The sequence below is a fragment of the Gracilinanus agilis genome, chromosome 5 (genome assembly GCF_016433145.1).
Source record: "Gracilinanus agilis isolate LMUSP501 chromosome 5, AgileGrace, whole genome shotgun sequence".
NCBI lineage: Eukaryota > Metazoa > Chordata > Mammalia > Didelphimorphia > Didelphidae > Gracilinanus > Gracilinanus agilis.
In genome coordinates this window covers 173,651,207-173,675,754 of record NC_058134.1, presented here as the reverse complement: position 1 = coordinate 173,675,754, position 24,548 = coordinate 173,651,207, and the positions used below count along the sequence as shown (strand labels likewise).

The 24,548-nt window shown below is 39.1% G+C and overlaps 1 pseudogene; it reads left to right on the top strand.

Annotated features, from left to right (window-relative positions):
* Window positions 1-3,881: 3,881 nt before the first annotated feature.
* LOC123250002 lies at window positions 3,882-6,822 on the top strand (annotated as a pseudogene).
* The last annotated feature ends 17,726 nt before the right edge of the window (window positions 6,823-24,548 follow it).

Below are 24,548 nucleotides of genomic sequence, written 5' to 3'. Positions count from 1 at the left end.
CACATCTTTCTAGCCCCAAGACCAGAAGCAATTTCAGTTTCTACTATGTTACACTGCCTCAGTCATTCTTCAGTGGTGCTGTCTCTTTGTGAACCCATTTGCGATTTCCTTGGTAAAGATACTGTTGTGGTTTGCCATTACCTTCTCCAGTCTATTTTACAGATGAGGAAACTGAGGCAAATAGGGTTAAGTAACTCCAAGGATCATACAGCTAGCAAGTGTTAGTGTCAGATTTGAACCCAGGAAGAAGAGTCTTCCAGACTCCAGATCTGACCCTTTGTCCACTGCCCCCCCCCCCAGCCTGATGCCTTTTTATGACAGAAAAAGTAAAGGGCAGGAACAGGGATGGGGACTGACGGGGGGCTCCGGTTGTTGCCTTCCCCCTGCACGCTTCATGTCACCTATAGGGACTTCCAGGGAGTTTCCATGCTATTTAGCGACTCGTAGGGAATATTTAATGCTGGTCGGCGTAGTGAAGGCCATCTGATAGCGGAGCGTCGTGCCAGTAAGCCTTTGTGACAGCCAGTGTCACGATGCATCTTTTTTATCGCCCTCTTCCTTACTCTACATCACAGCTAGCACACTAAGTTCAGCTGTGATTAATAGGACTCTTTTCCCATTGACTTCATTGGGATGGAGCCCAGGAAGAAAAATGTGGCTGTTGATAAATCTCATGTGATAAGAGCTGTGTTATGTAAGCAGTTGGGGGCAGGAGTTTCAATGAATATTATTATGACAGTGAGGTAGTTTGCAAAGTCCAATTGAATCGAATAGACCTCTTGTTCAATTGATTTTGCTGGGCCTGTGTAGCAAGAATAACAAACAGCGATAATACGGAGACCTCTGCGTACATGATGGAGATTAGGCTGTCTGGCAGCCGATATGTTTTGCAAGCACTTTTCACATGCTACAGATATTTGAAAAGGCTTCTCTTTGGTTGTTGATTTTTCCCCCTCTCTTGGAAGAAATAGTAAAAACTTTATAGCTAAACCGAAATTTAGGGGCAAAAAGTAATCTGGCTAACATCCTAGAGCAAACTTGCAAAGAGACTGAAAGGTCCAGCTGTCTCTGGATCGTGGACGGAGCTGGAAGCAACCTCAAAGGCCATCTAATCTCCCGCATTTTAGAGAGGAATAAGCGGACGTCTAGATCGCTTGTTACCCAAAATTCCATAGGAAATAAATGTCAGAAGGTAGGATTTATACTCAGATGCTCTTCAATTATTTCAGCGCTTTTCCCACTCTTCTACACTGATTGGTGAACATCACTCCAGTCCAGTCCTTTCCTTAGAGGAATCTCTCGCTATGGTCAGCGGGGTTGGCTGACTTGGAGTCAGACACTTAGATTCCGTCATAGCCTGCTTCCAACACTGTCTATGTGACCACGACTGTGTCACTTAACCTGTTTTCTAGATGAGAATAACATCTGTAGTCACTACCTTACAGAGTTCTTATACGACCCAGAGGAGATCATGGAAGGAAAGTACTTTGTAAATTTTAACATGCTATGTAAATTATTTATCCCCCCAGGGCTTACTAAGTGCCTTTTACATGCCATGTTAGTCATTAGGTAGCTAGATAAAACTCACATGGGGCCTTCTTGCAAAGAACTCAATCCTTCTCCCCCCAAGTCACACTTTCCAAATGAGGAAACTGAGGTCCAAGGAGGTAAAAGATACTCAATAAATACTTTTGAATCGAATTTTAAAGGAACATATACAAATTGCTAAGATTAAAAGAAAATAGAATACTTCAATAATCCCATCTAAGCAAAAGAAACTAAATAAGCCATCCATGAATTCCTTAAGAAGGAAGCTCCGGGGGGGGGGGGGGGGCAGCTAGGTAGCTCAGTGGATTGAGAGTCAGGCCTAGAGACGGGAGGTCCTAGGTTCAAATCTAGCCTCAGACACTTCCCAGCTGTGCGACCTTGGGCAAGTCACTTGACCCTCATTGCCTACCCTTACCACTCTTCCACCAAGGAACTAATACACAGAAGTTAAGGGTTTAAAAATATTAAAAAAAAAAAAAAAAAGAAGGAAGCTCCAGGAGCAGATGGACTCACAAGTGAATTCCACCAAATATTTAAAGAACAATTCATTCCAGCATCATATGACCTATTTGGAAAAATAGCTGAGGATGAAATTGCTACCAAATTCTTTTTAGGGTACAAACATGGTGTTGCTAACTAAACCAAGAAGTGAATTGAAAGGAGTTCTATTTCAAAAAGTGACCCTTTCATCGCCAAGGAAGGAACTCCTTTCCCCCCCAAACTTTAGGCTAGTTTGCTTTGCTTAAAATCATGCCTTTGTTATGTGGGGTCACCGTGATGACCAAGTACAGATGGGGATCTTTGTGAATCAATAGGAAAACAGACCATCTTGTGCGTAGGCAGCTGTTTGTTGCTGGGCAAAGAGACACTGCCTAGCTGGTGGAAAAGGCCTTCCTACTTGTTTGATAATCAAAGAATGTAAAATCTTAATGCAAAATCTGCTTTGATGAAGCAAAGAGGGGGGAAAGGCTGTAAAACTTAAAATCCTCTGATATGAAATGTTCATGTAGGCAGATCTAACAGAAAGAAGAAACTAAGCCTAAGGGATTTTCAGTCTGAAATCCATGGATTTGTTCCCTTGTTGTTTTCACCTCTTCCCCATAATTCCATGTGATGGAAGCAGTTTGCAGGGGTTAATCTACACATAATGAAGTTTCAAAGAAACCATATACTCTACTCTACTGGTGAGGGTTCTGTTTTTTGTTGTGTTTTTTTTTTCCCTTAGTTCAATCAACATGGTATAAAAAGAGTGATAAATAAACTGATGCTTATCACTGCATGTGATATGTGTTTCTTTGCTATCTCACCAGCAATAGGGTCCATCGTAAGTGGCACTGATACCGAAGAAAGGGATTTTGTACAAACTGTAAGTGCAGGTTAGGGAATATTTGATAACCACAAGTATACAAGGTCCCTGCTCTTCCAAATGATGGACTCTGGTCTCAATCATTCTAATCTTTGCCCTCTAATAAAAAAATTTAATGAAAAAGACAATATCCAATTTATACCTAGGTTTTAATAATGGAAATAAGAATCACTGATAATAAGAATCCATTGCTGCACATTTGATAGCCCCTCTGACGCTCACAAAATCTGGTCTGGTTATAAAAATGTTCCCTACAATTCTTCTTTCTTCAGCCTTCATTCTCATTGCGCAAAATAAAGCTCTTGCTTTCTCCTCCTTTTTCATATGATGATAAGGTTGATATATGGAAGGGACCTTAGAGATCATTTAGTCCAAATTTCCTCCTCTTCATTTTTATCAATGAGGAAACTGAGCTCCATAGAAGTTTTTACATTCATAAATTTAGAGCTGAAACAGGATCACAACTCTAGAGTTGCTTAAAAACTCTAGGGAGCTTAAAAGTCAAGTCCAACTCTCATTCTATAAATGAGGAAACAGATTCAGAATGGTAATTTGCCCAAGTTTATAAGGTAGAGAGTGTGTAGTTGAGCTAGGAGTCAATTCCATTTTCTCTGACTCAAAACCCAATTGTGTATGTATAAGTCACTATTGAAAGTATAATTACTATTTTATAGTAACATAATATTTCCCCTGGATGGGAAATCTGGGACAATAATGGAAAAGATAGTCCTAGACAAAACTAACCAAATTTAGCCATGCTTTATCTTCTACTTTGAATTATGGGTTAACAGATTCTTGAACTGCAAAGAATAGAAAGAATGGGGTCAAGACTGTGAGATATAGTTTGATTTATAAACCCCAATTAGTAGGATCTTAATGACTTATACTTGGGAGTTTTTAATTCCCATGATTTTTTCCCCTTTTCTTTCTCAAACTGGAGAAAAATTAATAACCAAAGGGAATAAGGATGCCTCCAAGCATCATGGAGTTCCAAGATTCAGCGAAATTAAACAAGGTCAGTCCATTCAACTTTTGTCCAAACTCTAGATCCACAATACCTCCAAACAATTACCAGCTATTTTATTCAACATAAAGTACTTGTGTAACTGAATCGACTATGGTACAAATCCTGCTTTTAAATCCTTATTAATGTTGTCCTTTATTCAGCATAATTTAATGACAGACACAATCTTTGTTTTCTGTGATATAATTACAACTAGGGAAAAAAATCTGTCTCTATAGACAATATGAACCAACAAGTTATGAGACAGCATGACCTAGTAAATGGAACTGTGATTTTGGAGTCAAAAGAGCCTGGGTTTCAGAGATTCCTTAAATGATTATCAGCTATCTGACCCTAAACAATTCATTTACCTTCTCTTGACTTCAGTTTCCCCATCTAGAAAATGGAAAAGTTATATAGATATATAGATATATCTCACAATGAGATATTCATTGATTGAATATGATGACAGAGGTATAGAACTATGAAAAACCTTAAACTGCAATATAAATGTTACTTATTATTACTACTAAAGTATAGTAAGACCTGCTTTGGGCTGGTCTTCTGTGTCATTCTTAGAGATGATTTAAACCATTCTAAGCAAGACAATTTACCCATTCAATTTGACTTCACTATTATGTTTAAAAGTTATTTATTTCTAGGACTAAATAGATATAGAAATTTAAGTAAATGAAAAAAACACTGCAAAAATTAAAAGAAATGATTTAAGGATTATGTATTTAGCATGATCTATGCCAGTGTTGCATGGAAAATTTCAAAATAAGGGTATCATTAGCTCTATAATATAAATTCTTCTAAGTCAAAGTGTTTTATTAGAAACCAAGATTTAACAGATCTTGGTAGTTCCCTTCTGAAAGAAGAACCATTCCTTTTTCTTAACTATGAAAGGTTAAATTATGGTCAAATTTATTGAGGTTTAGAAAAAATACATACTGTCCTTTTTCATTTTGAAGAAGCTATTAATAATGTTAGAAAACTAAGAACTTAGGAAATTTGCCTTCACTTTTTCATATCATCTTCATCACACTTGATACTTATAAATACTCACTAGATAGATAGATACATTTTTTAAAATAATATATATTTATTTCTGTTATTTTTAAATGTCTCCAAAGTTCTTGAAAATGTACTAAGACAATCAACACAGATATTGGTTTTACACAGAGTATGTAGCAATATGCATTTAAACTTTGATTAACCAGAATGAAAATAACTACTCACATTAATGTCATACTTTGAGGCTTATAATCATTTTACCTTGTTAATCAATCAGTCAGACGTTTATTAAGTGTCATTTATTGTGTGCCAGGCACTTTGCTAAACTCTGGAGATACAAGAGGAGGCAAAAGACAATTCCTTGCCCTCAAGAAGCTTGTTAGATAATAATAAATATATTGTATCATCCCCATTTCCACAAGAAGAAATTGAAACTTGGAGAGATAATGACTTGCCCAGGTAACATAGCTAATTCCTGACTGTAGGTCCCATAGTCTTCCTACCACATGAAATGTAACTCTAGATTACACATTTTCTTCCTTCCTTCCTTCCTTCCTGTATTATATTTTGAAATAATCAAATAGATAATAATGTCATCATCATTTCATTTTAAAACAAGATATGCTTTATATCAATCATAAAATCTTAGAATTTTAGAGTTGAAAGGAACCTTAAACATCATCTAGTCCAACACCTTTCTTTTTATCATAGGCAAACTTAGGGAGAAGAAGAGAGGCAATATGCCATAATGGATAGAGTGCTCAACTTAGCATCAAGAGAATGTGATTTATACAGAGAGACAGAGAAAACAATGTAAGACTGATAGCATGGGAGGGAGGGAGAATGGGGGTGGCTCATTGGGCTGGGGTGAGAAAAACAAGGGGAGGAACCTGAGGCCCCAGAGAGGTGAAGTGACTGCCAAGATCCCCCACACGAGTCAGTGGCTGAGTAGGAACTGGAATCAGGGTCTACTGACTCCTGTTCAGGGGGTAATCATGGGCTAAACTGGAAAGGAATCTGACAAAGAATGAATTTGTTGGTGGAAGCATATAAAATCTGATACAAGAATCTGAGCCAGCTCAAGAGATTCAGATGAGCTGATGAAGTAAAGAGTGTGTTTAATTCTTAAGGACCAAAAATCATAGACAGGACAGAAGTCTTGAACCAAGATTGGAAACAGTAAAGGATTACAGCCTGTACACATCATGAATTCTGTGAGCTGATTGTGGGTGTCCGGGAAGTGTTTTGGATTATCTTAAAACGTCATCCTATTAAAGACTCTCTGAATGCTGTTGCTTTGGTACCTATAATGTATTCATGGTTTCCCCTACATCAGAATTTTATGGTGGAGGATGAGACAGTTTAACATAACACTCCTTCTGGGGGGGCAGGACGCCGAGATAAGGTTATTGATCAGGATGGAACTTTCCTTGAAGAATTAATTTTTTTTAATTATGATGAAAAAGTACATGGAAATAGAAAATTCAGTTTCTAAATGATGAGATTTTCATGGAGTTGATGAATGTTCTCGGTCAGTACAGTGATGATGAAAATGATAATGATAAGGATGATCCTGATGAGAGAGATGAAAAATAAAGAGATTTAGAAGATAACAGAAATGATAAAGAAAGCCACCCACCTTGGAAACTTCCTTCTGATAAAATTTTTGAAGCCATTTCCTCAATGTTCCATGATAAGGGAACAGCTGAGGAACTAAAGGAGAAGTATAAAGAACTAACAAAGCAGATGCTTCTAGGAACCTTTCCTCCTGAATGTACACCTAAAAGAGATGGACCAAATGCTGTCTGTTCAGAGGGAGCAAAACCTGCACTCATTTTACACACCCTTCTGTAAGTACTGTTTTACATATGACTATTTCTTAAATTGAAAGGGCAAAGGATTTTTCAGCTGCTCTCCTTGCCCAACAGATCAAGACTTAACCAGAACACCTAGGAGGTCATTAAAAGGGAAGGCTTCCAAATAACCCAGTAGATCCAGTAGAACAACCATTAATGTGCTGGAGTCAAAGGATACAGACAGTGACAGGGAAGCCAAAACCTAAACAGGTGGAGAGAATAATGGAAAAGGAGGAGGAAGAGAAAGATACAACTTCCACCTCTTCTGAGGCAAATTGCAGGTGTCAAGCACCAATAAAAATGAAGCCAAATATTGAATCTCCTGAGAACATGGAATGGAGTGATGCTAAATCCTCAATGTTCAGAATTCTTATTGGCACTTACTATGATAATTTTTGTAGTGTTGCTAGGTTGATTGGGACAGAAACATAGAGATAAGTATATGAGTTTAAAGTAGAGAAATCTAGTATCATAGCTCCAGTTCCTGCTGAGGATGTCGATATGCCTCCAAGGAAAGAAAAATGGAAACACTGGTTGTGGGCTGCATATTGCAGAAAGAAAAAAACTGAAAAAGGATGACTCTTCTAACCATGTTTACAACTATGTACACGGATCATCCAAGAGAGCCTTATGACAATTTTCGCTGATGCATGATTGATCAAAACTTATCTGAGAAGTTTTGCCAGTGTAGCTCGGAATGCCAAAACCAGTTCTTTGGGTGCCATTGTAAAGCAGGATACAAAGCCAAGTAGTTTGTAAAAATGGATCCTGCAAAAACTGCAGCATTCAGAAGGCCCCCAAAAGCATTTACTGCCTCCACCATCTAATGTGGCAGGTTGGGGAATTTTCACCAAAGATGCTATGCAGAAAATAAATGAGTCATCTCTGAATACCATAGTGAGATTATTTCTCAGGATGATGCAGACAGACAGGGAAAGGTTTATGATAAGTATGTATACAGCTTTTTCTTCAACTTGAATAATGATTTTGTTGTGGATGCAACTGGCAAGGGTAACAAAATGCATTTTACAAATCATTCAGTAAATTCCAACTGCTATGCAAAAGTGATGATGGTTAATAGTGATCACAGGGTAGGTATTTTTGCTAAGAGAGCCATCCAAACTGATGAAGAGCTGTTTGTTTTGTTTGGTTTTGTTTTGACTATAGAACTCCTTCTTTCCCTCTGCTTCTTAGAACCCAGAGTTTCCTTCAGTTCTCAGATCCAGTGCCCCCCCCATTGCATATTTCTTTATCTTCCCTGCTGCTAGGGCCTCTCCCTCAATAAAGTTGCATTCTCTTTGTTGTGACCCTATGGGGCATGATGCTTCCCTCAGGTCACCCACCTACTCATTAAATTCCAGAGGCTCTCTAAACCTCCAGGAGCAAATATAAAAATCTTCTTTTGGTCATCCAAAGACCTTCATAACCCACCTACCCTCCCCCCACACACTTTTCCAGTTTTCTTAACATCTTATTCTCTGCTGCATGCTCCCCAAACCAGTGACATTGGCCCCTTGGCTGGCTTTTCCTCCCACAAGCCACTCCATATCTCCCAATTCCAGACATTTTCACAGGTTGTCCCCTGTTGTTGGAATTCTCTCCCTTCCCAGCGCCACCTCCTGACTTCCCTGGCATCCTTTAGGTCCCATCTAAAATCCCATCTTCTACAAGAAGCCTTTCCCAATCCCTTTTAATTCTAGTGCCTTCCCCCTCTTAATTATTTCCTATTTTTCTCATATGTAGCTTGTTTAAACATATTCGTTTACATTAATCCATCAACAAATATTTTTAAGCCTTTACAATTTAATAGGCACTTCACTAAGAGGTAGGACTTACTGTGTCAGGCATGGAGGTATGAGTGTTATATACAGACAGGGACCTAGAGGGGACATTTTTTGTATGTGGCTATTTTAAGGAATGACTTTGGGTAAAAGTAGGTAAGAATAGTCCAGAGCAGCATGCAGGGAAGTTGAATGTGGAAGTCAGTTTTTTTCCTCCTCTTTTTAATCTTCTCCTTATTTCTGTTCTAATTTTAAGTCTTTTCTGCATAAAAATTTCTACCTTAAGGCTTAGGATTAATGCTTTTTGCATGTGTCAACAGAGCAATCCAACTCAAACTCCCAATGAGGTTGTTCAATGGCATTTCCCTTATTTCACACAGAGAAACAAGAGAGGGTAAATTACTTGCCCAAGGCCACCCAGCAAGTCACCAAGAGAATGAAAAACAGATAGTTTACACAAACACACACTTATTCCAGCATTGAACATCCTTCAGTACCAATACTTTCTGAGATAGTTTCACAAAGCCTATAAAATAAATGTCATATCAAATGACACAGAGTCTCACCTGACAGGAACTTTGAACTCTTTGTCCAGGAAGGGACAAAACAGGGGTTTTCACATTCTACTTTTGTAGAAATCCAAATTAGTTCAATAAATACACCAAGCGTTGACTAAATGTTAAATCTACAAAGATGTAAGAATGGCACAGTCACTCCCACCAAAGCATCCTGTTAAAGCCTACTGAGGTAGCAGTAGCTCAGTAATTAAGAGCACTGGGCCTGAGTCAGGAAGACCTCAGTTCAAATCCAGCCTCAGACACTCTCTAGCTGTGTGACCCTGGATAAATCAGGAAGGAATTTATGAATCATCTGAAATGGGTCACGAACAAAAGGACTCTTCTGGACTAGGATAATAGGAAGAATCTACTCCAGCCATGAGGGATGATGTGTGCAAAGGTATAAAGACAGAGGAAAGCCCAAAGAGAATGAGGGCAGAGAATAGTCCAATAAAAGCTGTATCATAAACTACTTTAAAAGAAAATATTATGAAATATGTTGGGCAGGTAGGATGGCACCAGATTGCAGAAGGCCTTAAATATTAGGGTCAAAATTTGAGCATTATACATTGGGCAACGCGTAGCCCCTAAAGGATAAATAATAATAATAGCAATAATTAACAAAAACAATATAGCTAGCACTTACAGGTAGCTTTTTGAGGTTTACAAAGTGCCTTATAAATATCGCCTCATTTGATCCTCACAACAGCCTTGGGCGTGAGGTGCTTTTGTCCTCCCCTTTGTTCAGATCAGGAAACAACATCAAACAGAGGTCAGATGAACTGCTGAGTTTTACACAACTAATAAGCTATGAGGGTAGGGTTTGACTGCCCCTCTTCTTGATTCCAGGCACAGCTCTCTGCCCGTTGGACCCTCTAAGCACTAAATGCCTCCAAGAGAAGAATGACATAATCATAGCTTGTACAGGAAAGGAAATAGATTAGAGAAAGGAGGATCAGGAGATTTTGAGAAGAATGTTGGCCAAAGGATGTGAGGACTAAGGTCAGGTGCAATGGAAGAAGAGAAGGCCCAAAGTCAAGCAGTACTTTGGAGGTAGAGCTTGGCCTTTGATGACATGTGAGGGATCAGAGAGAGGAGTGATTTTAATACAGCACTGAGCAACAGGACAGAAATACAGATGTTACAAGGGGAGGAGAGTTAAGGGGAAAGAGGAGTTCAGCTTTGTCCAATGGGACACTCCACCGGAGGGATTAGATAGGAGGATAAAAATAATGGCAGAGAAGCTCTGGGGAGAAGCTGGGATGGAGATAAGAATTGGAGAGAAATCTGCAAGGGAATGATGGCCAAAGGAGAGAGACAAGGTGGCCTATAGCAGAATCACTATATTTAAGGGATGAGAAAAAGCTTTGGAGACAATGTTGAATCATGAGAGCGTGGTAAATTCAGAGAACAAAAAAGAAGGTACAAGGAAACAGAAATCAGCCCACAATGTCCAGAGCGATAGGAAAGTTAAGAAAAAAAAAAAAAACAGCAGATAAATATTGGTGGGCAAAAGGGAGTATCTCACATTTGACTGACTTGGGGCAATGGGATAAAAGAAAGGGTTGTCCATGGATATCTGGGATATCTGGGCTCAGGGCTCTGTGGGCAAAGAGAGATCATCAAGGTCAGAACTTGGTACTATCCATGTATACTAGGATCTAAGATTATCCTTGGGCCAAGATAACTATATTAGCTGATACCTTATTAAACATGAACTCTGAACCTTTAAAAGAGACCATTTCTAATCTGTATAGTTCCCATGATTCAAAGAAAGGAAAAATAATTTTCATTTTTATACAAAATGTTATAGGGGTACAAATGGTGAACCCCTGGGTTTGGGAAGGAAACCATTCTCAAGAATGAGAGGACTCCAAACTTAGCTTAAAAGTAAAAAGAAAGATTTATTAGTAAGATAGGATTAATGGCCAGCAAGACAGCATGAGTGGAACAGCCATGGGAGACTGCCCCCCAGTACCCCAGTTCTCGCCCTTTTGTATCCTTTCCCGTAGTGTGGACCAGATTCTTTGCACTCAGGTATTCAGTGAGTGCCTGGTCAGCCTGAGACCCTCAGGGCTTAGGCTATCCAGGTGTGTACCCAATGTGTATCTCTTTTGTCCATCTCAACTTAAAGGAAGTCCAAGGATAATGGTCTTTGCCATGGGAGTCACAAGGGCAGGAAGGGGGAAGGGAATTCCCCTGTTCACAGCCTGCCTGAGTTAAGGGGTACAGGGTCCCTGCCATCTCTGCACAATGCCCATGTCAAAAAGACCATATGTTAGATAAACATCTTATTGCTTTTAACCAAAGGTCTTTTTAAAATGTATGTTTTTAAATGTAAAAATATGTAACATTTTAAAATTAATTTCATTTAAGAAATTTTTGAGTATATCATTGTGTCATTTAACTGCATATCAAAGACTTTGTATCTCTTATTGCATTTTCATATTGTATAGATGATTATGTTGTTGTTAAGTCATTTTTCTGTTATGTTTGACTCTTTATGATCCCATTTGGGGTTTTCTTGGCAGAGATATTAGAGTGGTTTATAATTTCTTTCTCCAACTCATCTTACAGATAAGGAAGCTAAGGCAAATAGATGTAAGTGACTTGCCAAGGGCAAGTGTCTGAAGGCAGATTTAAACTCAGGAAGATGAGTCTTCCTGACTCCAGGTCCAGCACTCTATCCACTGTGCCACCTAGCAGCCCCAAACTCAGATCATACAATTGTTGTTTGTGTGCATAGCTTATTTCTTCTCATTCCTGTATGCTTCTTGAGGACAGAGAATGTCTTTCCACTGAAGTTCATTTCTTGTAAAGCACCTGATGAAATGACTGGCACATAGAAGTTTGCACTAACTCTAGTTTTGTGTGCATGTATGTGTTTTTTTTTAATAATCGGTATAATAAACCTAAATCTATATTACAGACTCAAAGAGAGCCACTAGAAACATTTAGATTAAGTTACCTGGAAGGGGAAGTCTGCTCATTTTCAAGGCCCTTTTGGAAAGGCAAGTGGTCCTGGAAGAAGAGAAAGAGGAACCATGAGACTTCAGATGTAAAATTAGCTGGAGTTAGAAGCAAAGAGAGCAAATTTCCTGGTTCTTTTGATAATGTTTCTAGTCCCAGCTTTTGTTGGATTGATGGACTATGTGAAGTGCCTGGAGGAAGTAGGAACTTTCTGGGATCAAGTACAACCTCTAGGTAAAGAGTTTCAAGGGGGGGGAGGGGCAGAGCCATAACTTGAAGGTGAAAATCTAGAACTTGTTCTTCATTAAACATAAGAATAGGTAACATTTTAGAGTTGATTTCATAAGAAAAATCATTCCACAGGATAACACTGTGTCATTTTCACTGTAGTATCTTCATGAGGACTATGAGTTAGGTTCCCCATTCAGGGCTGAAGGAAGGGAAATCCCATTTAGGAAATGGATTCGGAGGCAGCCTCTCCCTTGAACCTACTACCACTTGTGGAAGAAGTATCCTCTCATCTCTGGGTCATTGAATCATATAAGAAAAAAATGATTTAGCCCTCTATTATCAACAGTTCTTCAGTGATTTGATTTGGAGACCACTTCATCCTGGAACTTAGTACTCCAAGGGAAGAAACTACCCTCCCATCCCGCTTCAGCAAACTGTCTGAGAGAGTCAATAACAGGGTTCTCTCCACAAAGAAGAGTGAGTGGAGCTAAGTCTGAAAGCTAAGAATCCTAAGCTTGATGTCAGAACAGAGTACATTCCAGGCACGAAGGAGCACACTGAACATAGGGTCATTTGGCATCACCAGTAGTCATGTTCATTTCTTGATACTGCAATTTGAGGAGGCTTTTTTTTTTCAACTGACTTTCAAATCTGTACTTTGTCTCTTAATTTCTTTCCTGAATTCAAATCCCAGTTCTCCTTTTAGACACTACAATCTGTATATCCTATAAGTACCTTAAACTAATACATCCCAAATTGAACTTAAATATTCCCCTTTAATTCCTCCTACATTTATACTCCCCCTCTTCTATTCAAGGCACCATCAGCTTCAGCCATCCTTGGCTTCTCCCACTCTCTCATGATGCCCATTTATAAATTATTGATTCTTATGGATTCTACCATAACATTTCTTGCTTCTATCTTTTCTCTAGTTATATCACCACCACTCTTGAACATTCCTAATCTCTCACCTTATATAAAACTAGTCTTCTAATTTGTCTTCCTACTTCCAGCCTTTCTTCTCCAATCTATCCTCCACATAGTTGCTGAAATTAGACTGAGGTTTATTTATTTATTTATCTATTCATTCATTCTTTTTTTTTAAACCCTTGTACTTCGGTGTATTGTCTCATAGGTAGAAGAGTGGTAAGGGTGGGCAATGGGGGTCAAGTGACTTGCCCAGGGTCACACAGCTGAGAAGTGGCTGAGGCCGGGTTTGAATCTAGGACCTCCTGTCTCTAGGCCTGACTCTCACTCCACTGAGCTACCCAGCTGCCCCCTATTCATTCATTCTTTTGTTTATTTTTCCTTTGCATCCCTAGTGCTTTGCCTCAATGCCTGGCATTTATCACGAGCTGGACAAATGCTTGATGACAGACTGAAATAATCTTCCAAAAACGTGGGCTTTCTGTTGCCTCTAGGATAAATACAAACTCCTCCATACAACATTTCCAGCCCCTCATAATATAGCCCCCACATGCATGCCTTTCCAGGTATTTCATATCATTCACCTTCATTCTCTCTACATTCCAGTCAAAGTGGCTGGGCCGTTCTCCAAACTCAACACTATCTCATGACTCTGTGTTTTGCCCAGACTATCTCCCATGCCTGAAATATTCTCCCTTCTCCTTTGGATTTCCAGTTTCCTTCTTGGCTCAGATCAGGTACCCCTCCTACACCTTTATTCTTCCAGTTATTAGTCCTCTTCCTTCTGAAATGATATTTATATTTACTTTTCTGTGTACTGATAGCATCTTCCAGGAATGAAAGCTCCTCGAAGACTTAATATGATAAGGATAATCTTTTGTTTTTCCTTTAGTACCTGAGGATACAAAGCATAGTAGTTTGCATTTAGGAAACCTTTCATAAATGTTTGTTGAGAGGAATAAAAGTCTTTTACATTTTAGTTTGAATTATTACTGTTTCTCCCCCTGCATTTGTTTTTTAAGCCTTATCTCTAGTTGTGAGATAATTATTTTATTCCCTATTAAACACATTTCAGGCAATAGAAAATGGGAAATTTGGGAAGGAACCTTGAAACTTTCCCCTCTTAAGTCTTCATATCAGTCTCCCCTTACTTTATTCCTCCAGACTCACAGTTTGAAATCATTCCATTAGGAGGTCTACCCACTCTTCTAGGTATAGGCCTGGCCTTCTCCAAACAAATGAATTTTCAAAACCTAGAATTCTCTTTTATGTAGCACGAGAAGTCAGTCAAGTACTAAGAACCATTTGCTTTTTTAGCAGTAAATTTGTGTTTCACTAGTCTACTATTTTAGTGAAAGATCACACATAAAATCTTCTCCCATAATTGCTATATTAAATAGAATTGGAAATAATTCTAAATGTAAAACTGAATTAAATATCCAGGTCAAGTTTGGCATGCATGACCCAATCATTATTCACAGTTCAAGTGACAATATTGTACTACCTACATTCCAAACCCTACAATATGAATTTTCAATGTAGTATGACTTTTTTTTTTGGCCAGAGAGAACATTCTTTGCTTTGGCATACAAGCCCCAATAGGGTTTGGTCTGGTTCCAACTAACCTTTTCCTTCCAGGTGGTCTGTAGTATATATCCATCAACAAGTATTTATTCAAAACCTCCTACTTTCCAGCACTAACGTAAGTGCTGAGGGTACATATACAATGATTAAAATACTCCCTATTGACTTAGGAGAAAGAATGCTATCCACATCTAAAGAAAGAACTGTAGGAGTAGAAATCTAGAAGAAAACCTGATTTATCACTTGTTTATATGGGTATGTGATTTAGGGTTTTGGTTTTTAAGAATTTCTCTTTTACAAAAATGAATTATATGGATATGGGTTTGAGTGATGATGATGATGATGATATATATATCATATGTATAACTCAGTGGAATTGCTAGTCAACTCTGGGAGGGGGGAGGGATGAAGAGAGGGAGAAAATGTGAATCATGTAACCATGGAAAAAATTTTAATTTAAAATTAAAAAATTAAAAAAATAATAATCCCTATTCTTGGGAAATTTCCCTTCTAATTTGGGGGGAGTTAAGGGAAGAACAGGTACATAAGTCTATCCAGAAAAGTAAAGAGCATAAACACAAATGTGTGAGGTAGTTGAGGAAGCGACACAGTCATTGGAGGGATCAGGAAAGAGTTCATATTGAAAGTAGTCTATGAGCTTTGTTGAAGGAAGAGAAGCATTCTCTTTGAGCAGAGGGGAAGAAGGAATGCATTCTAGGCATGAGGGATGACATTTGGAATAGAGAGAAGGCCAGTTAGCCTGGATCACAGTATGGAAGGGAGAGTAATGTGCAATGAATTTGGAAATATAGGATGAAGGCCAGGTTGGGAAGGACTTGAAAAGCTAAATAGAGGAGTTTATATTTCCCCCTAATGGCAACAGAGATGGATTGGACTATGAGTGACACAGGCAGAACTTAGCGTAAGGAAAATCACTTTGTTATAAGCAAATTGTGCTGTTAATTACTCCCTAATCTCTACCTAGCCTCTCCTTTCCCTGTGCCTTTTTGCATTTAGTCATTTTTCTAGTAGTGTTGGACTCTTCGTGATCGCAGTTGGAGTTTTCTTGGCAGAGATGCTGGAGTGGTTTGCCATTTCCTTCTCCAGTTCATTTTACAGATGAGGAAACTGAGATACACAGGGTTAAGTGACTTTCCCAGGGTCGTCCAATTAAGCCAGAATTGAACTCAAGAAGAATCTTCCTGTCTCTAGTCTTCTCAGGTGCTGCCTTCTCTCCAAGCCTTCCCTCATCACTCACTCTTGTGTCAACCTAAGGGCTGTCTCTCTTTCTTCAGTCTCTTATTTGATCTTATCTCTATTATTAGGCTGTAAGAATTAGGAGAGCAAATGGGAGAGGGAACAGAGGGCAATAGCTACAAGAATATAGTTCTGGATTTGGAATGTGACCCTGGATTCCAGCCTGGAACATTCATGTAAGATTCTAAAGACAACTCAGTTCTTTGTGTTTTCTTGGGAAGAGGGGAAAATGGAATTGACTAGAGAGCTTTGGGAAGGAGAAACATAATTCCCCCTTTCTTGTTTTGAAAAGGACACACTCCAGCCAGGTTACAAAAGGCCTTCGGTGTTTGCTACTCATATGGCCTTGACAGCTGGTGGCACAGTGGATAGGACCATGGGCCTGGAGTAAAGAAGACCTCTGTTCAAATCTAGCCTCAGACACTTGCTAGCTATCTGACCCTGGACAAGTTACTTAACTTCTATTTGCCTCAGTTTCTCTATCTGTTAAATAGGGATAATACATATTATTTCTAGCCTATAATATTATATTATATGCTATGTTATGCCATATTATATTATGATATGTTATGTTATACTATATTGTATTACACTCTATTGTATCATATATCATAAGACCAAAGGACGTAATATTTGTAAAGAATGCTTAGGAATCTTGGGGGGGGGGGAGTGTTTCTTCATAAAAGGAATCACCATAATCCTACTTCTTTTAGACATATTTAAAATGTGATTTGAGAAGTCAAATTTAGTTACACACATGAAATATAGATAATCATGAAGTATAGAAATATAGGTCCTGCTGTGGCAGGGGATGAGGAGGGATTCTCAAACACACTGCTTTAGTTCAGATCCTTGGTGGTAAAAATAAGAATTATGCTTATGAAGAAGACAGCATAATGGTGACAGCTCTGGAGTCAGAGGAAGTGTGTTCCAAGCCCACCTCTGAGGTTTCCTACTCATGTCACCTTGGGCAAGTCTTTTACCTGCTTCAGGCCTCAGTTTCTTCATCTGTAAAATGAGAGGGTTGGACCAGATAGCCTCTGAGGAGGTCCTTCCAAGCCCTAAAACTATCACCCCTATGACAACCTGGGAGTCAGCCTAATTTTCCACTCGGTGACTGGGCTAGAAGGTTTCTGTTCCCACTCTAGCTCTCCGTAGGGAGAACAGCCCTATCTCTGTTCAGAGAGCTAAAGCCAAGTTCTTGTATGGAGCTGGGGAGCCCTCTAGGGAAGGAGCCCTGGCCTTCTCCTACAACTACACCTCCTGGAGAGGCCAGAGATTGCTAGAACACTGGGCTTTGTTCATGGCCTTCCCTCCTCGGCTAGTTTACAGGGGGTGGAGGGGAGGGGAAAGGAAGAGCACTGGGGAGGGGACTTTCCCTTTCTGGGAGGAATGAGACAAACCCTCAGGATGTGGAGTGATCCATTCATTCTGTGCAAGCAGCCAACAATAAGAGGAAACCCAGAGATAAAAAAAATGGGGCATAGGGGAGGCAAGGATGTGGGAGAGAGGGGAGCCTGGGGTCAGCTGGCATCCCCGGGGAGAACCTATTCTAGCAGGCTGGGCTCTGCAAGAGAGACTTGGCCCTCCTCATTTTAGGTCAGTTTAGGTAGCCCCCTGGGCTGCTGGGGGGATGGGGGAGGCTGGGGCCACACAGTCTATCCCTATCTAACAGCTGAAAATGGCAGCCACAAACTTTGCAAAATCTTTATTGCCACCTTCCCCTCCCCCCCGCCCCCCCCAGTTATCCAGATGGGGCCATCTCCTAAGAGCACACAGGTCCAGGACGGCTCCTCCTGATAATTCCAGAGCGGGTACTTACAAGGATGGGCAGGGAGCAGTTTGAGAACTTACATGGAGGGTCCTGACTGGCCCTCATAAGAGTGAATGGTGACGGCCATCCCCCACCCCCACGCTTGCATAAGCAGAGATAGGAAGCCCTCTATGCAAGGTCCTCAGGGAACATAGCGGCCACAGCTGCTTTCGCAGGGGACATCTTTGCCCCATGGAGCCCCCCAGACTGTGGGTTGACCCTCAGATTTACAAAATCCTCTCCGATCCTATCACTGGTGCTGAGAGCCAGAGCAAGACCAGCGCGATCTCTCGTCACCTTCACCAGGAGAACAGCAGCATCTGGGAGTGTGGGGAGGACGCAGATGTGCGACTGCAGGCAGGATTTGGCATAAGGAGAGTTTGGACAGCAGAAGTGACGGTTCAGATTCTTCTCTTCGGACTAGACGAGGAAGACGGTGCAATAATCCCATTTGTACAGCAAGCAAGGTGTCAAAATCCAAGAGAAGCCGGCCGTAGAGCAGACGTGAGGATCCCTGCGAGCTGCGCGGGGACTTGGAAATAAGTCACATGGGTTTGTAGGTTTCATTTTCTTTCTTTTAACTACATTAATAAATTGCAGTCCAATAGGAAGGAAGTCCTTTTGTCTCTGGTTTGACCCAACGAACAGGAGAGCGTTGTGGGGCAGCTACTGCTGCGGGCCACATATTCGATGTCTCTCATGGATGGAAGGACCCAGGTGTCTGTCCCATGTAGCCTCTCTGCAGCTCCCTCACAACACGCTTCCGCATCGTCTTTGGGGCAAATGTGCCGGGGCAGACCGCATTGTACAAGAGTAAGGACACATGACCGGAAGCCAGGATCCCCGACATTTCCCCCCTAGTCAGCCCAAACACACGATGTGATCTTTCACCATTTACTAGATCGACTCCTCTGTCCCTTGTCCCCCACTTCAGTTTCCTCATCTATTAAATGATGGGGTGGCACCCAGTGATGGCCTCTAAGACCCCTCCAGCTCTAGATCCAGGGTCCTATGAGTTGGAAGAAAAAGAATCAGTTCGTGCCACCCCTTCATTTTATTGTTAATAGATTAAGAAAGGCAGTGACTTTCCTCTATCTAGCATGGTTCAGTCTTTTTTTCAGTTTTGTCTGACTCTTCACAACCCAGTTGGATTTTCTTGGCAGAAATACTGGAGTAGTTTGCCATCTTCTCCAGTCTATTTTATAGAAGAGAAATTGAGGCAAACAGGATTAAACGACTTGCCCAAGATTACCCAGCTAGTGTCTGAGGCCAGATTTGAGCTCAGGAAGATGAGGACTTACTGACCCCAAACCTGGCACTCTATCCAATGTGCCATTTAACTACCCCATATATAACATTAGCTTCTTTATTTATTTATCCAGTGCCTATGTCATCTTATAAGAACCATGAAATTGTCATCAATTCACATATTCCAGTTAGGCTATTGGTTCAGGAGCTCTGTTTTCTCTTTTTCTTACTCATGGAGTTCTAGCCAGATTTTTTAATATTTAATTTAATTTAATAATAGATAGCATTAGAGTTTTGGGATTTTAGATCATGAAGGACCTTTAGAATCCATCTAGTCCAAATTTTACAGATGAAGAAACTGAGGCTAAAGAAGCTAAATGACTTGGGTGGCAAGAGCTCTGGTGTCCTGACTTCCAGTTCATTTTCTGTACACTGCATTTTACTAACTCCCTAAAAATTGCACCCAAAGATTATTTTAATATATGAGGACATTAAAAGAATATTAGAATTTTAGAGTCCTTGAACTCTTGAAGTGGCTGCTTTTGGGGAACAATCTCTAACTTGCCCAATTGTTGAACTGTGAAAGTGATTACTTTCCATTTTCCCACTTCAAATAATAGTGCACTTATTCTTCAGGGCTTTTTTTTTTTTTAATGATCCTAACATTTGGCTAGTTTTATTAAATTATAGATCTATTCATCTTATTCCTTCCTGGAGAGTTTTAATTTAGTTAGTAACCAATCAAATGAGATAATATTTGTAAAGCACTTAGCACAGTGCCTGGCATAAAGTTGGCATTTAATAAATGCTTATTCCCTTCTCTTTCCCTTCACTGCAAATTAGATTGCAGATTCGTATTTTGGATCTTTGCCTGTTGTAAAGGCAATTTAGTGTTTTTTTTTATTATTTTAAATTACTTCTAAGGCAAATGAGATATACTCCAAACAACAGTGATTTTATTGGTAAAGGTAGTCCCTCTACAAGCCCAAATCACAACCACTGTATGACTGAATAAATGGTCTTACAGAGTTGCCAAGGCTGAAAAAATCATTGTGACCCACTTGGTCTTCTGTACCAAATGCCAACTGTTTTCCCTTTGGGAAAAGATAATAATAAGGTTTGAGGAACATGTCTTCAAGCTTCAAGTTGTGAGGGACCAAGAACATAAAGCCTTTGAAAACAAAATCAAACAGGAGAGAAGCTTCAATGTGGAAAAAAAGAAGAAAAGATATTAGAGATACTTGACCTCATCATGAGATCTAAGAGTGGGAAAATGTCACACAGAGGAGGAAGAGAAGGACCATTGTACATTCAGGGCTAAAAACAAAAACAAAATAATTCAAGTCTCTTTCTGATGAAAAAAAGTGAGCTGACTGATCCAAAGAAAAACTGGCTATTTGTCCTATAAGGAAATATGGAGAGATATGGGCTAGTTGTTGTGGCTGTTCATTCCTTTCAGTCATGCCCCACTCTTTGTGACCCTATTTAGAATTTTCTTGGCAAACGTACTTATTTCCTTATCTAGATTATTTGACAGATGAGGAAACTGAGGCAAAATGACTTGCTCAGGGTCACAATAATATAAATGTTGGAATTCACAACTGGTTGAATGATTTAATTTAAAGACAAAAAATTAATAGTTTGTTGTCATCTCTGAAGGTGGTCTCTAGGAGGGTGTCCCAGGAATGCATGCGTCACCCTAAACTGTTTAATATATACATACATATTTTGCAGATATAGATATATATTTGTAGATATATATATATTTTGTCTCTTGTGAGATATATTTGTAGTTATATATGTATATACAATTTACAGGTCATACAAAGTTTGGAGGGAATATTAATACACTGGATGAAAGATCCAGGATTGTAAAAAGGTCTTTACAAGTTAAGCGCTTGAGGGATAAACTGAAGATTAAATTTAAAGAGTCAAATGCAAAGTCTAATAACTGGGTTCAAAAATCAGTTTGGCAAGTATAAGATGAAGAATATGTGGCTAAGTAATTGTTGGTCTTGAGGGTTTGGTGAGTTGTAAGTTCCCTATGAGTCAGCAGTGTGATGTGTCAGCCAAAACAAACACAATGAAATGAATGTGATCTGCAACTGAATTAAGATTATTACATCTTCAGGGTTGACAGGGTGGTCATCTCACACTGCTCTGGTCAGACCACATCTGAAGTATTTTGTTCAGTTCTTGGCACAATTATTCCAGAAGGACATTGATAAGATGGAGTGTATGGGAAAGGGATCAAACTTGTGGCCTGGACAAAACTCTGGGATCAGATTAAAATGTAATTGGAAAATGCTCAACAAAATAAATAGAAATACAATATGACATAGTTGTTGTTAATTTGTAGTTGTTGTTTTTTCTATTTGAGTTTAGCACCACTCCTCCTGAGGATGGAGGATAGGATGCTGACAGGTTTTGTGTCTGTGCCACATGAAAGACTGGTTGAAGAAACTGAGGCTTTTTAGCCTGGGGAAAAGAAAACAGAGAGTGCCCAATAGTTGCTTTCCAGTAGTTAAAAGGTCCAATAGTTAAAAGTTAAATTTGCTTTGTTTGGTCCCATAAAAAAAGAACTGGGAGCAATGAGTAGAAGCTGCACAGTAACACATTTAGGCTCGATGAAAAGGAAAAATGTCCTGATTCTCCAAGCTATGTAAAAGTGGAATGGGCTTCCATAGAAAAAGTTAGTATTTCCCCCTTGTTGTATATTTTCAAGCAGAGGCTGAATATCCAGTTAGAGGATATTTTGTTGTTGGGATTCTTTTTTAGGGATTGGTTGGACTTGACTAATAACGGTCTTATAAAACTCTAAAATTCTACGATTCAGAATCAAGTGGGATTTCCAAGTGGTCTTGAAATAAGGATTTATATATAAATATGTATATATATTTATATATTTATATATCCAATTAATTGGGGTAGCAAAGTGGCGTAATGGATAAAGTGCTGGGCCTTAAGTTAGGAAGACCCATCTCCCTGAGTTTAAATCTGGCTATCTGTGTGACCCTGGGCAAGTCACTTAACCTTGCTTGCCCCAGTTTCATCAGAAGGAAATGGTAAGCCACTTTAGTATCTCTGCCAAGAAAACCTCAAATGGGGTCAGAGAGAGTCAGACATGAGTGAAACAACTTAACAATAACAAAATAAGCTGGACAAGGAGATGACAAACCATTCCAGTATCTTTGCCAAGACAACTTCAAATGGGGTCAGGAAGAGCTGGACACCACTGAAACAACTAAACAAAAAAAAATCTAATTAATGCATCCAAATTTAGTTAAGTTCAGCCTTGGATGACGAAGCAAAACAACAGAACATTTTTAACATGCTTATCATGTGCCAGGCACTGTATTAAGCACTAGGGATAAGTAAACAACAAAAAGAAAGCTCTTCCCTGCCCTTCAGAAGCTTCCATTCTAGTGAAAGAGATGCAAAAGATAGATGTAAAGAATGGTTTAGGGCAGTGATGGGCAAACTACAGCCCATGGGCCAGATGTAGCCCCCTGAAATGTTCTCTCCAGGAGGACATTATTCCTAATCTGACGAATACAACGAGTAGGATACAATACAATGAAACTTCAACAGAGTTGCCTTAGAAACAGACAGACATGAGCATTTTCTTTCCTTTGGCCCCCTCTTTAAAAAGTTTGCCCATCACTGGTTTAGGAATTTGGGGAAGGGAAGAAAAGGTTTCCAACAATGAAGGCATGATATCACAGTTGGGAAAGTCAGAAGCAGAATGAAAAGGGGAATGAAAATTCACTGACTCAAATTAGAATGTGATTTGTGGAGAAACCATACTTTTTCAGTCCAGTTAGATATTCTGATTATTTAGGTATATTGATTGGGTCCTCTCTGCTGTACTAAATATAAAGGCAGATTGGTCCCTACCAAGAAAGTTTGCAGTTTTCAATTTTAAGTTCTATTAATTCATTTCCAACATTGTATCAAAAAAGGTTCTACAAAGGAGGTGCATTACAATAAAATTCACATAAACCGATAGAACAATATTCTGTGATGCACTTGATAGGTACATTTTAATGTGAAAATAACTTGATAAAAATAAACCAAGCAAGACAACAAAGCCCAGGGATAAAACATTTTATGATTTTTTTTTAAATTAAAGGAAAAAAATATCCAGAGAATAACAAACAGCAAAAAAAAAAAAAATGTCTGTTTTTAAAAAGCTTACAGCCATCCCTACAGCATTTAAGTACTGAAACCTTCAATTTGTTCCAGTAATTCCTATACAGCTATATGGGGTGAAAAAGGTTAATTATAGAATTTTTTTAAGTATGTTCCATTGAGTATAAATGGCAGATCTGACAGTTAAAATGAAAATTGTTCCAGAAGAAACTTTAGTCAAACTAATTATTTGAGATGTTATAAGGATGTATAATTATATTCTTCACCTTTTTTAAAAAAAAGTTTTATTACAAATGTGCTTTTAAAGAACAAGTAGAGAAATAAAAGCTGTAATTGTTCTTAATTATAGCTAACTGTAATTGCACTCAATTGCAATATGCTGAATATCACCAATGGCTAAAGGAATCCTGGCATACATACACTGCACGCACATTCATGAGATGAGGTATAGTTTTATGAATATTTTGTTATCTATAATTTAGTTCTTTTACTTTTGATTCCATTTCTTTTGATTTGATTTGGGGTTTTTCTAGTGATTGTAGAGATATAATTGTCATGTGGATGTTCTGAACCTTGTAGATTTTACCCAATATTGGTTTAGTTTGCCCTGCAAAGTATATTTTCAAAGTTGTGAAATGAGAAATTTGGAAATAACTCACCATGGATGGAAATATAAATCTTGTTTCTTTTTTTTACTTAAAAAAAGTCATTATATATTTTCTTTTTATATTATCTTCATTTCTACATATATCCCCCCTTGTTCCCCTTCCCAGCAAGTTGCCTGATTTATTTTTTTTAACCCTTAATTTCGGTGAACTGTCTTATAGGTGGAAGAGTGGTATGGGTGGGCAATGGGGGTCAAGTGACTTGCCCAGGGTTACACAGCTGGGAAGTGTCTGAGGCCGGATTTGAACCTAGGACCTCCTGTCTCTAGGCCTAACTCTCACTCCACTGAGCTACCCAGCTGCCCCCCTGATTTATTTTTTAAAAAAATTTAAACCCTTATCTTCTTTCTTAGAATTGACACTAAGTATTAGTTCCAAGGCAGAAAAACAGTATCGGCTAGGTAATTGAGAATAAGTGACTTGCCCAGGATCACATAACTAGGAAGTGTCTGAGGCCAAGTTTGAACTCAAGACTTTCCATCCCCAGGCCTAGCTCTCAATCCACTGAACCACCTAACTGCCCCAACTTGCCCTATTTGACAAAAAATAAAAACAGACAGACAGATAGAGAGA